General features: G+C 45.1%; 1 protein-coding gene across 6 annotated transcripts in view; it reads left to right on the forward strand.

The window, feature by feature from the left end:
- The first annotated feature begins 1222 nt into the window (after window positions 1-1222).
- The window catches only part of PTPN5 (protein tyrosine phosphatase non-receptor type 5), a 119726-nt gene continuing 105696 nt past the window's right edge, over window positions 1223-15252 (forward strand). For 2 of the 6 annotated variants that reach the window (XM_048485805.1, XM_048485810.1), the window contains exon 1: window positions 1450-1577. The gene's annotated coding sequence lies outside the window, so the exon portion shown is untranslated. Of the gene's footprint in view, window positions 1363-1449; window positions 1578-15252 lie in introns of those variants that run through there. The other 4 variants (XM_048485806.1, XM_048485809.1, XM_048485808.1 and 1 more) reach the window with 4 other exon arrangements.

The raw sequence follows: 15252 nt of genomic DNA on the forward strand, positions 1-15252 counted from the left end.
GCTCTGTTTGTGTGCGTGGGTGGCCTTGAAAGGCTTTCTGTCAATCAACCCACTGAGCTGAAAAGAAACAGAGATATAGGGGAGAACAGTTTTAATGGGGGAAGTGGGTTGCTGTTGTTACTGATTCTGCCAGCTAACCATGCAGCCCTTCCCAGGGCTATCTCCATAAACAGGGAGAATGGGACTTTCCCCACTTAAGACATCACCCTTTTCCTCCCCCAAGACATATCTTCTTTTCACCTGCCACAAAAACATTACCTCAAGCAATAAAATGAGTGTGTGTGTGTGTGTGTGTGTGTGTGTGTGTGTGTGTGTGTGTGTGTGAGTGACACAGAGGGACGATGAATGGAGCCTGCCTTTTGACATCTGCTGTACTTGGTTAGTCTAGAAGTCAAAAATTCACCTGTACCTGGTGTGTGGGTGTGGAGGGGAGGGACTGCAGTTAGGAAAATAGGGTTAGAACTGTGTCAGTGAGGGAGAAAATGAGTTTCAGTAGGTTGAAATCTGTCTCAAGGCTGAAGGCATTGTGTAAATACTATATAATATATTTAATCTAGCAGAGTCTAGGTATAATAAACACAGTGGCATCAGAATATGGGATCTATAGCATGTGGACTTGTGGAGGCACATTTGCACTATGTGGAAAACTGAGATTTTCAGTAAGTAGGACTTCTGCAGGGTGTCAGGAAGGTTTTACGGCATGAAATAGGAGACTGTTGGTATAGGTAGTAAAGAGGAACTGATTTCCCAACCCGCTCTTCAGTGCCACTGCTCAGCTCTGGACTGTGAAGGAGTCAGCATGTGCAGAGTGCCTTTGGCTTACCGCTGCTGAATACCCGCTCCTAACTCCAAACGTTTGTGTCTGCGAGTCCGACCTGCTATGCTTCGAGCTTTGCATGGTACAATTGTTAGTGCCGCTTGGGGCTCGGAAAGGTGCCGGCAGCATTTCTAAGCTTTTCCAGTATAAAGGGGGAACAGCATTTGCAGTCATTCCCGCTTGGCGCTGTCCAACACCCCACGGATGGATGGGCTATGCAATGTGCCACGGGGTGGAGTTCCGCAGCGTTCGGGGGCTGTGGATCGCTGCTTTGCACCATGGAGTTGGGTGGGGGGGCTTTGCAGACTAGGCTGGCTGAGCCGGGAAAAGGAGGAGGACGAAGCGGGCGGGCGGGCGGGCGGGCGGGGGGGGGGGCTTTGCAGTGGGTAAGAAGAGCGCGCGCACACCACCTTCCTTTCTCTGCCGCCTTTGCAGCTGCTCTTCTGGCGGGGGTTTCTTCAGCAACCGGAGTGTTGCCTGCCCTCCCCCCCCTCCCCGCCGGCTGCTTCTTTCCAGAGTGGAAGCGCGGCGGCGGGACTGCACAGGTACGGCTGGAGGCCGGGGCCGATGTGAGCGCGGCATGGCAGGAGGAAGGGCAGCCGGGCAGCGCGCGCAGCCCTGTCAGAGCTGTGGGCGGGAAGCCCTGGGGGAAAAACAAAAAGGCGCCTGGCGCGCTCGCGCGGGCTGGCTGGCTGGCGGGCTGGACCAGCGGTGCTCGGGTGAGGAGCGAGGCGAGGCTCCTGCGGCTGTTTGAGCGCAGGTTTGTTCGCGGCCGGGTCCCCAGCGGTGCGCGGCTGCTCTGCTTAGCTCCTCTGGTTTTCTGCAGGCACTCTCTTCTTGGCAGCCTGCTGCAGCGGCTTCCTTGAAAGGTGGCCCCGCTAGCAGCAGCTTAAGGGTGGGCAGGCTTGAGGAACGGGGGCGGCGGCGGCTAGTGTAGCTTGGCGAGCCGGAGCAAAAACGCAGTCCTCAGCCAGCCAGGCGAGCAAAAGCGGGGGACCTGGTACTTGTGGTGATGGTGGGGAGGGGGTGGCAAGCATGCGCGGCTCTGGTCCAGGTTTTTCCTGCGTCGTCTGCAAATTACGAATAAATAAATCAAAGCGCTTCCCATAGTATTAGCACCCCCCCACCCCCACCCCCCACCCCGGCAGTTAACGTCCCGCTTAGCCCAAACAACTAGCGGAGTCTATCGTACTGTCCTTCCGGACTCAGTCGATGGGCTTTTGATGTAGAGAGAAACACTGATAGGGTGTTTTTCCCCCCTTCCTAATGTAACGTGTTGGAAAGCCCAGCCGCAGATTTGCAGGGCAATGGAGACAGGTTCTTCCGGGAAAGAGACCACCGAAGTGTGTTCAGGGTAGTGCGTCTGTTTTAAATCACAGAATTGGGTAGCTAGCCTGATCTCTGCTTTCTGATTGCAGTAGAATATTAACAATGGAAACGGATCCCAACCCCCAGTGCTTTCCCAGAATAACACACTGTTTGACTGAATCCTTGCTGATGATGAAACAATCAAAAGTCACCATGGTAGCCCATCATTTTCTGCTAGACTAGATGGCACTGCTGAGAACAGCATAGTCAGTAATGGACAGGTAATGAAGCTGGGATGGTTATGGGTACTGCACCCTTGTGCAAAGCCCAGTCACCTCTGAAAAGGCTGGGTTCTTTGGAAGTGACTGGAGGCCACTGTGCTTGGTGCAAAATGAAGACTGGTTCTGAAAGAATTGGCTTCCTCTTAGTCAACCGCAGTATTTGTGGCTGTGTGGAGCCAGATACCTGGTTCTTGGCTTCCAGGCTTCCAATTGAATGTAAACTTTCCTTAACCGTAGGACTGTCTCAGCCAAATGCTTGTTTCTGGTGGCACAGCTTACATTTCATTTGCCAGAGAATATCAGTGTTACCTTATTTCTCCCACCTCTCCCTTTTACAATACAAATTATAACACATTCTGAAAGAAAGTTCAGTCACTGGCACTCAAATAACTAATATTTTTGACCTGGAGTACAATATTTACGCTTTTGTGTTTTTCCTGTTTTTGTCAAGTTTCAATATGTGAAATGGAATCTATGTGTTTAGTGGTAGGCCCTGTATTCAGATTCTGGGGTCCTACTTACTTATGTCCTTTGTGGGAGAAGGATGTGTGCTGAAATTCATCAATTCAGAAAAGATCCGTTTCTTATCTCAGAATAAAATGGACTAAAGTTTAGAACTGTGTATTCCAAAAGTGTGGGGATAAAGATCAACCTTTTTGCAATAACACTATATTTGCTAAAGGTATGTTGTTCCCCTCCATTGCATTAATAATTGAATAATAATTGGAATTGTTATGAGAAATGAGGGTTCGCTATAGGTATAGATTGGAAATATCTTCCATTGAAGCATGCTAGAATTCACAGCTGCCCACAAAGTTTAATCCAGGGTCTTAGTCCATCTTTGAGTATACCATGCTTGGGCAACATGTCTACTTATATGTCTACTAGAAGCTCAATCTCTGAAGCGCATGTTCATCCCATTCAAGTGAATGTTGCCCCTTCTGTGGACTGGGTCCATTCTGGACCCATCACAAACAGGTGGCAGGAAAACTAGTTCTTATCTCCTGGTTTCTGAGATCTTGCTGTTCATTTGGCAATCCAGTGTGTGCTTTGTATACCTCCCTGTCTATTTTTGTGTATGCCCAACACCGTTCATTATGAAGAAAATCCCTGCATCCTGATATATCCATTTCATAGGGACAGAAGGAAGGAAAGGGTGTCTGCTATTTTTTTTGCTAAGTTATTGTTGATTACTGATATTAAAATACATGTGGAATTGTTTCACATAATTAACATACTTAAGCCTCATCCATTATGGTTTTGCAATAGAAACTGCAATCTGGACATAGTACTTGATGAAGCATAAAAGTCTGGTAGCCTTTTGTTTTGTACAGCAATCACATATGTTCCTGTGACAGACTAAAAATTAGGCCATTCTTTTAAAATCCAATTTAAACAGAAGTGTATTCTCTACTTTAATAGCATGAGCTCATTTATGTATTCAGATAAGAACCCATAAGAGACAAGAACCCATACTTCAGTTAGCAGATTTTTAAAAATGCATGTTCTAAGAATAATATGTAGTCACTGTACTCCTTACCATAAGTCAGTAGTCCTTTCAGGCCTGGTCTGAATGTTATTGTTATCTTTGGTATGCTGACCTATCCCTAAGCCCAATTTGGACCACTGCAACCCAGTAAAGGAAATTTCCATGATAGGGTGGCCTCTTCTGGAGGTGGCTGAAAAAATGTGACTAGCAGTGCTACATGGGGGCAGACATCTGAGGTGGGGGTAAGAACCACTTGTGGGCTGTTGGGAATCTAAATTTGCCTTATAATGTACTGACTGAAAAAAAACCTGGTCTACTTAGCTGTAGCCCAGTAGCATCTATATTGACTGGCAACAACTCTCCGCAGACTGTCAAACATAGACATCTTTCCCAGTCTTGCTGCTTGAAATCCTTTTACTGGAAATGCCAGTGATATGGCCGAGGACTGCATATGTATAAAGATGTGTCTTTCCACTGAGCTGTATTTCTTCATTCTCCATTAATGGAAAGGAATAGAAATCATAAAAGGAAAACTGTATGAGATCTCTAGTTTCCCTTAATCTGATGCCATCTTTCTTTGCATTCATATATTTGTGATTGGTTGGTGTATTGCTGTACTAATGAAGTTTTTTTTTCTGTTCTAACAATTATATTGTAGTGAACAAGTCTGGGTTTTAAGAATTTCTCAGACTGCACTCTTCCTTGCTTCTTTCCTGTGATTTGTTTATGCACTTTTGTGCTTCAAAAACAGCACTTGAATAAAAGTCTCTTCCATGGTGGCACCTATACTATGGAACACCTTCCTTCAATAGGCTCACTAAGCAAGTTTCCTTGCAGTGTGAAGAAAAGCTTTTTAAGGAAGGCACCTTGGTTCTCTGATATAGTTTAATACTTTGTTTAATGCAATGCACTGAGTAGATTATATGTTTATAGTGGCTTTTATACTTTGTGTGTGTGAGCTGTCAGGGCACAGCTGATTTATGGAGACCCAGGGTTTTCAAGGCAAAAGATGTTCAGAGGTGGTTTGCCATTGCCTGCCTATGTCATGACCTGGTATTCCTTGGAGGTTATCCATCCAAATACTAACCAGGGTCAACTCTGCTAACCAGGTCAGGGCTTTTAAGTGATATATATTCAGTTGTAAGTTGCCTGGAGAGTTGTAGGATGTTGTATAAAAGTCATAAAAATAAGAGGGTGGAGAGGCTGTACTATGGAAGGGCAAGGATGACCAATCATAGGGGAGAAGCATAAGGTCTGTTTTGAGTAAGATGATTATGAGGTCTTGGTGGAATTAGTAGCCTCCATCACCTAGGACCCTGATCTTGTTGTGGAAATATGAGATGGGTGTCCAAGAAACAGGGCTAACAACTGTTACAGATTGAAAAATATGGGGTGTGAAGGGTAAAGCAAACTTTATGGGACTGGGAGAAGCCATAGGGCTAAGCAGGGTAGGTGAAAAAGGTCTAGGTTTCAAATCTGATAGTGATCAAAAGACATATAGCTGATGGGAGAGAGACAGTATTCAAGGGGGCAGGAGTTCATCAAGTGAAAGAGATAATAGTCCAAACGTTATAGAAAGAACTGAGTAAATGGGTCAAGAACCCAACAGTGGGAGGGGGAAAACCATCAATAAGCAGCCAGGGGGAATGAACCATGACCTTAGATGTCTCTACAATATTGCACAGAGCATGGGAAATAAACAAGACAAACTTGAACTCTTAACATGACAAAGCAAATATGGTATAATAGGTATCACTGAAATCTGGTGGGATAAATCTCATGACTGGAATGTAACAATTGAGGGATATAAACAATTTCAGAGAAATAGACCAACTATGAGAGGAAAAGGAATAGCATTATATATCAGGGATAATTATACCTGTGAGCAGGTCCATGACTTAAATCCTGGAAGCCAGGTTGAGAGCATCTAGGTAAAAAATAAGGAGGAGAGAAACAACAGTGATCTCATTGTAGTGGTCTATTACAGACCCGCAACCCAGACTGAAGAACTGGATGATGCCTTCCTGGAACAGATGACCAAAACTTTCAAAAAGGTGAGAAGCAGTAGTAATGGGAAATTTCAATTATGCTGATATTTGTTGGGAGTCAAACTCTGCCAAGACTAAGGTCCAACAAATGCCTCATTTGCCTGTGGACAGTTTTATTGTCCAGAAGTTGGAAGAGGCAACAAGTGAATCGACTATTTTAGATCTTCTCCTAACCAACAATGATGATCGGAAGATGGGGCTTAACAGGGGTTAACAGAGTTCATCTCTTGTTCCTCTTTGTCCTGAGAGGTGGGGCTTTTGTCCTGAGAGGTGGGGCTTTAGTTCAGTCTCTGGAACCAGCAGAGAGGAGTAGCAGCAGTGGGAAGAAGACTTGGCCAGGAAGAGCAGAGTGACCTGCTGGTGTTCATTTTGGAGGGCTTTTCTCAAAGCCACAGCTTTTAAAACAGTGTATTTTAACAGGGGTTATCTCTTTTTCTCCTTGTAAGGCTCCTGTGAGCTAAGGCTGCTGAATCTGGAAGGTGGGGCTTAACAGGGGTTAACAGAGTTCATCTCTTGTTCCTCTTTGTCCTGAGAGGTGGGGCTTTTGTCCTGAGAGGTGGGGCTTTAGTTCAGTCTCTGGAACTCTGGAAGCAGCGGCGCGCGCCACTAAGGACATATTTGACAGATAGTACGTGCAGATAGCTCCAGGGGGGCACTGACTAAAAGCTTAATATTTAAATATCTAAACAAATCAGATATGAAGGCAGAAAGCCAGCAGGGGGATGGGGGCTTTCCAGTGTTTTGCACTGAGTGTCACATGTATGACTATCTGCCACTAGGACAGAAGTCGTGGGTGTGCCCTCGCTGCAATGAGCTCCTGGCACTCAAGGTACGTGTGCGTTCTCTTGAAGCCAAGGTGGCAGACCTGGAGAAGCTGAAAGAGGCAGAGAGGGTGACAGACGAGGCTTTCAGGGACTTAACAGCCAGGTCCCACTCCCAAGGTGACATCTCTTCAGATGTCATGGAGAATGAAGGTCTTGGGGACGGAGGGTGCCAGTCTGAGGTGGGGGAAGATGCTCCCTTCGATGGGATCCCTTCCTTAACTGGTGATCAGCTATCCTCTTGCACTGAGGATACCCCTCGGGGAGGTGGGGGGCTCCTTGTAGTGGGTGATTCGATCATTAGAAATGTAGAGAGTTGGGTTTGTGAGAGGCGTGATGACCGCATGGTGACTTGCCTGCCTGGTGCGAAGGTTGCGGATGTCACGCTTCGTCTAGATAGGCTTTTAGACAGTGCTGGGATGGAGTCAGCAGTTGTGGTCCATATTGGCACCAACGACATTGGGAAATGTAGCCGGGAGGTTCTGGAAGCTAAATTTAGGCTGCTAGGAAACAGGTTGAAGTCCAGGACCTCCAAGGTGGCATTCTCAGAAATGCTACCCGTTCCACGCGCAGGGCGAGCTAGGCAAGCGGAGATACAGGGTCTCAATGCGTGGATGAGAAGGTGGTGTAAGGCAGAGGGTTTCAGATTTGTCAGGAACTGGGGAACCTTTTGGGACAAGGCAGGCCTGTACAAACGGGACGGGCTTCATCTTAACCAAAGAGGAACCAGGCTGCTGGCGCTCAACATTAAAAAGGTGGCAGAACAGCTTTTAAACTGATCACTGGGGGAAAGCCGACAGGAGCTGAGGTGACTTTGGAATACAGTATCTATGGGGATGCAGACAGAGAGGGAGGTTTTTCTAAATCAACCACATACAAGAGAGGAACATAGCAATGTGCATGTGACAAGGGATAGTGTCTGCAAAAGACTTGAGGGTAAAGCACATAAATCCCAGGTTAAGGACAGAAACAGGGTATACAGGTGTCTCTATGCTAATAGTAGAAGCATTCGACCTAAAATGGGGGAGCTAGAGTACAGAGTTTTGAAGGAGGACTTTGATATAGTGGGCATTACAGAGACATGGTGGAATGAGGAGAACCAGTGGGATGCTGTTATACCAGGCTACAGGCTCTATAGGAAGGATAGGACAGGGCGTATTGGGGGTGGGGTGGCCCTCTACATCAAAGAGAGCATAGTGTCACATAAAATAGACAATGCAAGGGGAGCTGGTTCCCCTACAGAATCACTGTGGATATCAATACCAGGTGTGAAGGACAGTTTAATATTAGGAATATATTATCGTCCCCCTGACCAAAGTGCACAAGAGGATTCTGAGATGGAAAAAGAAATTAGAGAGGCCAACAAAAACAAAAAATGCTTAGTGAGTAATAGGGTGATTTTAACTAACCCCATATAAACTGGAAAATTCCATGTTCAGGTCATAGTAAGGAGAGAGCATTCCTGGATATGCTAAATGACTGGTGGCTTAAGAGCAGATGGTTTGTGGAACCAACCAGGGGGAGAGGTGATCCTAGATCCTACAATTCTATGTGGCTGGGACCCCAGGACCTGGTGCAGGAAGTCCGTGTTGTTGGAGCCCGATAGGGAACAGCGACCACAATGCTGTCAGATTCAGTGATATCTCAGCATGCTTGAACAGAGTGGCAACTACTAATGTAGTTACATTCGCCTTCAGAAAGGGAAATTTCTCAAAGATGAGAGGGATAGTGCTCCAGGAAGCTGAAAGGGAAAATCGAGAGAGAGTCAAAACTGTCCAGGATGCTTGGAGGTTATTTAAAAAACACAGTGAAATAAAAGCTCAGCACAGGTTAAGAAAAGGCAGCACCCAGTCCAAAAGAAAGCCACCATGGTTAACAAGAGAGGTTGAGGAAATTATCAGAAAAAAGAAAATGTCTTTTAGAAAATGGAAGTCCAGTTTGACTGATGCAGAATATGAGAGGGAACACAAATGGTGGCAAAAGAGAAGCAAGTTAGCTGTAAGGGAGGCAAAAAAGGATTATGAGGAACGCATGGCTGCGAACATCAAGACCAGCAACAAACAGTTCTTCAAGTACATCAAAAGCAGGACGCCAGCAAGGGAAGTGGTAGGCCCGTTAGATGACAAAGGAACAAAGGGTGTGCTAAAAGATGGCAGGGAGATTGCAGAGAAGCTGAATGAATTCTTTGCATCTGTCTTCACCCAAGAGGAGATGAAGAACATTCTTGCACCTGAACCAAGCTTCTTAGGAGGCGAATCCGAGGAACTAGCGAAGATAGTGGTAGACAAGGAAGAAGTTCTGGCAGCCATTGATAAACTAAATGTTACCAAATCCCCTGGCCCAGATTGCATTCACCCAAGAGTTCTTAAAGAGCTCAAGCATGAAATTGCTGATCTTCTCAATTTAATATGCAACTTATCCCTGAAATCAGGCTCCATCCCTGAAGACTGGAAGATGGCCAATGTCACACCAATCTTTAAGAAAGGATCTAGGGGGGACCCAGGAAATTACAGGCCAGTCAGTTTGACATCTGTTCCTGGTAAATTAGTAGAATCTATCATTAAAGATAAAATTATAAAACATGTAGAAAAGCAAGACCTGCTGAGAAAGAGTCAGCATGGCTTTTGCAGAGGCAAATCCTGTCTTACAAACTTACTAGAGTTCTTTGAGGGTGTAAACACGCATGTGGACAGGGGTGAACCGGTGGACATTGTCTACTTGGATTTCCAAAAGGCTTTTGACAAAGTTCCTCACCAGAGACTGTTGCGAAAACTCAGCAATGAAGGAATAAGAGGGGAAGTCCTCCTATGGATTAAAAACTGGTTGAGAAACAGGAAACAAAGAGTGGGTGTAAATGGGAAGTTCTCACAATGGAGAGATGTCGGGAGTGGTGTCCCCCAAGGATCCGTTTTGGGACCAGTGCTCTTTAACCTATTCATAAATGACCTGGAAGTAGGGGTGGGTAGCGTGGTGGCCAAGTTTGCAAAGATGATACCAAATTCATGTAGGGTAGGGTAGAGAACCACAAAGGATTGCCCGAAAGAGCTCCAAGCGGACCTTGATATTAAATTAGGTGGAAATTGGGCTCAGAAATGGCAAATGCAGCTCAATGTAGCAAAATGTAGAAGTGATGCACATGAGGGGCAAAAAAATCCAAACTTCACATACGCGCTTACAGGGGTCAGTGCTATCAAGTCACAGACCAGGAAAGGGATTTAGGCGTCCTTTAGTTGATAGTTCCATGGGAATGTCAACTCAATGCATGGCAGCTGTAAAAAAGGCGAAACTCTATGCTGGGGATCATTAGAAAAGGAATTGATAATAAACTACTGCAAAGATTGTCAATGTCTCTATATAAAGCAGTGAATGGCTGCATCGCGACTTGGAGTACTTGTGTCCAGTTCTGGTCAGCCGCATCTCAAAAAAAGGATATTGAAGAGATAGAAAAAAGAGATGCAGAGAAAGGGCAACAAGGATGATTGAGGGACTGGAGACACCTTTCCCTATGAGGAGAGGCTGCAGCGTTTGGGACTCTTGCTGGATTTTGGAGAGGAGGCTGGCTGAGGGGGGATATGATTGAAGTCTACAAAATTATGCATGGGGTAGAAAATGTTGACAGAGAGAAATTTTTCTCTTTCTCACAATACTAGAACCAGGGGGCATTCATTGAAAATGCGGGGGGGAAGAATTAGGACTAATAAAAGGAAAAACACTTCTTCACGCATAACGTGTGATTGGTGTTTGGAATATGCTGCCACAGGAGGTGGTGATGGCCACTTCAACCTGGATAGCTTTAAAAGGGGCTTGGACAGATTTATGGAGGAGAAGTCGATTTATGGCTACCAATCTTGATCCTCCTTGATCTGAGATTGCAAATGCCTTAACAGACCAGGTGCTCGGGAGCAACAGCCGCAGAAGGCCATTGCGTTCACATCCTACATGTGAGCTCCCAAAGGCACCTGGTGGGCCACTGCGAGTAGCAGAGAGCTGGACTAGATGGACTTTGGTCTGATCCAGCTGGCTTGTTCTTATGTTCTTATGTTCTTATGACCTGGTTAATGGGGTGGAAGGGGTAGGATCCTTAGGTGCCAGTGACCATGTTCTCCTGGAGTTTGTTATACAGTGGAAAGGGGATGCCAAGTGTAGTCAGACATGCATTCTAGACTTTTAAGAAATCTGATTTCAGTAAACTTAGGAAAGTACTGGGTGTGATCCTGTAGTTACGAATACCAAAAGAGAGGGGAGTATATGATGCATGGGAGTTTCTTAAAAGTGATGTCTTGAGGGCACAATTTCAAACAGTTCCAATGAGGAAGAAAAATGAGAAGTGTCTAAGGAAACTAGGATGGATGTCTAAATAGTTTTCACCTGAGGTAAGATTTAAGAGGGGCATGTGGAAAAAGGGGGAAATCATCAAAGAGGAATTCAGACAAATAGCTAGGATGTGTAGGGAGAAAGTCAGAAAAGCTGAAGCTCAGAATGAGCTCAGGCTTACCAGGAAGGTTAAAAACAATAGAAAAGGGGGGGTTTGTTATGTATTTAGCAAAAGAAGAAGAGTTTGGATTTATACCTCCTCCCCCTTTCTCTTCTGTAAGGAAACTCAAAGGGGTTTACAATCTCCTTTCCCTTCCCCCCCCTCACAACAAACATCCTGTGAGATAGGTGGGGCTGAGAGAGCTCCAAAGAGCTGTGTCTCACCCAAGGTCACCCAGCTGGCATGTGTTGGAGTGCACGAGCTAATCTGGTTCCCCAGATAAGCCTCCACAGCTCAAGTGGCAGAGCGAGGAATCCAACCCAGTTCTCCAGATTAGAGCGCACCTGCTCTTAACCACTACGCCACTGCTGCTCCTAGGAAGAAAAAGGATATGTTAGGTTCATTGCATGGAGATGATGGCAAAATGCTAACAGGGGATGAAAAAAAGGTAGAACTACTCAACACCTTCTTTGCCTCAGTCTTTTCCCAAAAGAAAAACAGTGCTCAACCATGAGGAAATGGAACAGATGATACAACAGGGGAAATTCAGCACAGAATAAATAAAGAGGTAGTCCAAGAATACCTGGCTGCTTTCAATGTGAAAGGGATCTGGGAGTCTTAGTAGACTACAAACTGAACATGAGTTAGCAGTGTAATGTGGTGGCCAAGAAAACCAATGCAATTCTGGGTTGCATGAATAGGAGTGTAGTATCTAAATCAGGGAATGTAATAGTTCCTCTGTATTCTGCATGGCTTAGACCTTGCCTGGAATATTGTGTCCAGTTCTGGGTACTGAATTTCAAGAAGGATATTGACAAACTGCAACAGGTCTCGAGGAGAGCGACCAAAATGGTAAAAGTCTGGAATCCATACCCTACAAGAAGTGAGGCAGAGTTTTTAGTCTGGAGAAGAGAAGGTTAGGGGGTGACATGATAGCCATGTTTAAGTATTTGAAGGGATGTCATGTTGAAGAGGGAGCAAGCTTGTTTTCTGCTGCTGCACATATTAGGACCAGGTGTAATGGATTCAAGGTACAGGAAAAGAGATTCCACCTAAACATTAGGAAAAAATTCCAGACAGTAAGGGCTGTTCAACAGTGGAATGCACTGCCTCGGAGTGCGATGAAGCCTTGGAAGTCTCCTCATTTGGAGGTTTTTAAACAGAAGATGGATGGCCATCTGTCAGGAGCACTTTGATTGTGTCTTCCTGCATGGCAGATGGTTGGAATTCATGGACCTTGTGGTCTCTTCCAACTCTATGATTCTATGCCCTTATTGCTCTCTGTAAGTCTATGAAAGCAGCAGGGAAATGCATGTCTATGACGTAGTTGGTTTTATGAGGGATCCTATGGCACATGAACATTTCAACTGAGATCAGCATGCCAAAAGCTTGCTCTGCCCCCCCCCCCCAATAACTTCTGAAGGACTGCATCTTCACTCACTCTTGCCCTCACTGCCCTTTGTGTCCAGAATAGGTGCAAGATCTATACCATATGCAGTTCCAGGGATCTGTGGCTGGATTCTCAGATATGTATTTATCTGCTAATACTAACTGCACAGGTCAGGATCTGGACTGTGTTGCTGTCTGAAGTGTTTCCTTGGTCACCCCCCCCCCCCCCCCTCCCTAACTGCTTAGGGACAAAAAAAATTCTATGTGCCTGATTTTTTTTTCTTGCCTTGGCAAAAGTAACTATGGGGGTGCTCAGTTTGAGTCAGAAAATGGTACAGGAAAGAAGACATGCTTCTGAAAACATAACTATGGAATTGTTCTGAAGGAGGTTGAGGAAGAATTGCCGGGCACTGAAGCACTAGGATATGTTACAGAAGAAAAAGGAGGTATCAAAACTGATTTCTGTAGGGAAAGTCAAAATATCCCTGACAGTAGGCTCAAGTAGAATTGTATATTAGAGAGTTTCTAATCTGAATTTTACATTCCAAATAAGCAAGATTTGGAGAAGTCAGAATAATTTCAGAAAATTCTTATTACAACAACAATAACATTTCAACAAAATGAAATTGAAATAATTAATCAGATATCGAAACATTGTACTGGGTTAACTACTCTAAAGGACCATCTTAATATAGCAAGGTACCATGCAGGAGAAGATCTGTATTCTAAGGACTGGTGTCAAGGCTGTCTTTGCTTTACAATTAGGTAACAAGAATCAGTTTAATGTTCAGTACTTTATGAGTATTTTCCAAATTTGAGCCTAGTGGGGTACAGTTCCAGGATACCATGTGGCACAATCCAAAAGTTGACTGCTGGCAATTCATTTGTCACATTAAGGTGTAGCACAAATTTTCTTTCCCTATTAGCAAGTGTGTTCTTTTTAACATTGTGTAAAAGGCAGAGAGTGTGGACCTGTCAGAACACAGCAGACTACAACATGAGGAGTACGGTAGGCTACAACATGAGGGCAGCCAATAAGTGCTTCAGGTGTGAGTATGAGTGGGAAGAAGGGAGAAATGAGAATTCAATTGATACCAGTGATCTCATAGTAAAGCTGCTATAAATCAGTCAGGCTGAAGTCCTTTATATGGCATCACAGAATCAATATTTTTAACCCCGGTTAATGTCTTGAAACCTTGGTAACAGAGTGCAAGCATGAACAGTCTTTTTAAAAAATCCAGTGGGAATCCCAGACAATAGCAGATCTTGATTCATTGATTTAAACAGCTGCTGTTTGCATACTGGTAGTTCTGAACTATGGAGAATATATATGCATACTGTTAGCACAGTTATTAGAAGACAAATTAAGCAGTTACAAATATAATATCCAGTTGCAATGTTACTCCTAGATCTTAGAGCTGTGCATGATATTTGCTCTTAACTAATATATGAAACTAGGTCATTGTGTCAGTTTGTAGCTTGTCAGTTTGTTGTGGGGGAAGGTATCTATATAAGGAGTGAATTAGATAGCCTCTTCCTATCTGCCATAAGGGGATATTTGATTGCAGATGTATGGTCGCAGAGGACCCATATGTGCAGACCTCAAGGACTTCAAGCCCACAAAAGTTTTTGCTAGCCATTGGTGGTGTTGGCCTGGTCTTCCCCAGGAGCAGTCAACTCTGGCTGCATTGTGTCCTCAGATTCTGCCTTGGAGTCCTTAGTGTCCTGGTGAGTACCCAGGGGCTCATGACACCCTGTGAGGTAACTTAGAATATGTAACTAACCCATCTGAGAATATGTGGAGGATTAGGGAGCCCACCTCAGTTCTCTGGATTAGCGTCCACCACTCTTAACCAATGTACCATGCTTTCTGCTATAATGGTTAGAATTTCAGACAGGGACCTTGAATTCCCATTCTGCCATAGACATGTACTGGATGACCTTGGGTTAGTTACATATTCTAAGTTATCTAAGGGGCTTTCCGCACTACAGAAGGGAGCTAAGGTCGACTCAGTTTCCTTCGGTGGGGGGCAATTCCAGGCTGTCCGCACAGCAACTTACTTGGCCCCTGGAACCGAGCTAAGTGGGCGGGATCATCTTGGTGCCTGTTTTAGGCTCCCTCGATGCGTCGATTGGAGCTTGTGTTACCTGAGGAAACCGAAGGGGCGTTCTTTTACAGTTTTACAGTTTTCATTTACATGCCCGCCGCGACTCTCCCGTTCTGCACATGCCACCAAAAGCGGCTCCTGATTGGTTGAGCGGATGAGGGGTGTGGGATTTCGATGCGATCCACGCCGGAGAGCGTCGAAGCGGTATCAACCTTGTTCCAGCAGAAAGGTGCAGTTCGTAACTGCGACAGGAATGTCGCAGTTCTGAGGGGGAGGGAACTGAGACAAAACAACATTGAGCTCAGTTGCAGTGCGGATACACTGTAAGTTACCTACTATCAGCACACAGGGTTGCTTTGAGATGAAATGGAGGAGAGGAAAATAATGGAAGCTGCATTGGTTCCCCATTGTTCAAAAAGGCAGGATATAAATGAACTAAATAAATACAATGGGGGGAGGGGTGATAAAAGATAGATGGGGGATTTGAAGGAGAGAGGGAAGCAAAAAAAGTGATATG

Source organism: Sphaerodactylus townsendi, linkage group LG02 (assembly GCF_021028975.2).
Source record: "Sphaerodactylus townsendi isolate TG3544 linkage group LG02, MPM_Stown_v2.3, whole genome shotgun sequence".
Classification (NCBI taxonomy): Eukaryota; Metazoa; Chordata; class Lepidosauria; order Squamata; family Sphaerodactylidae; genus Sphaerodactylus; species Sphaerodactylus townsendi.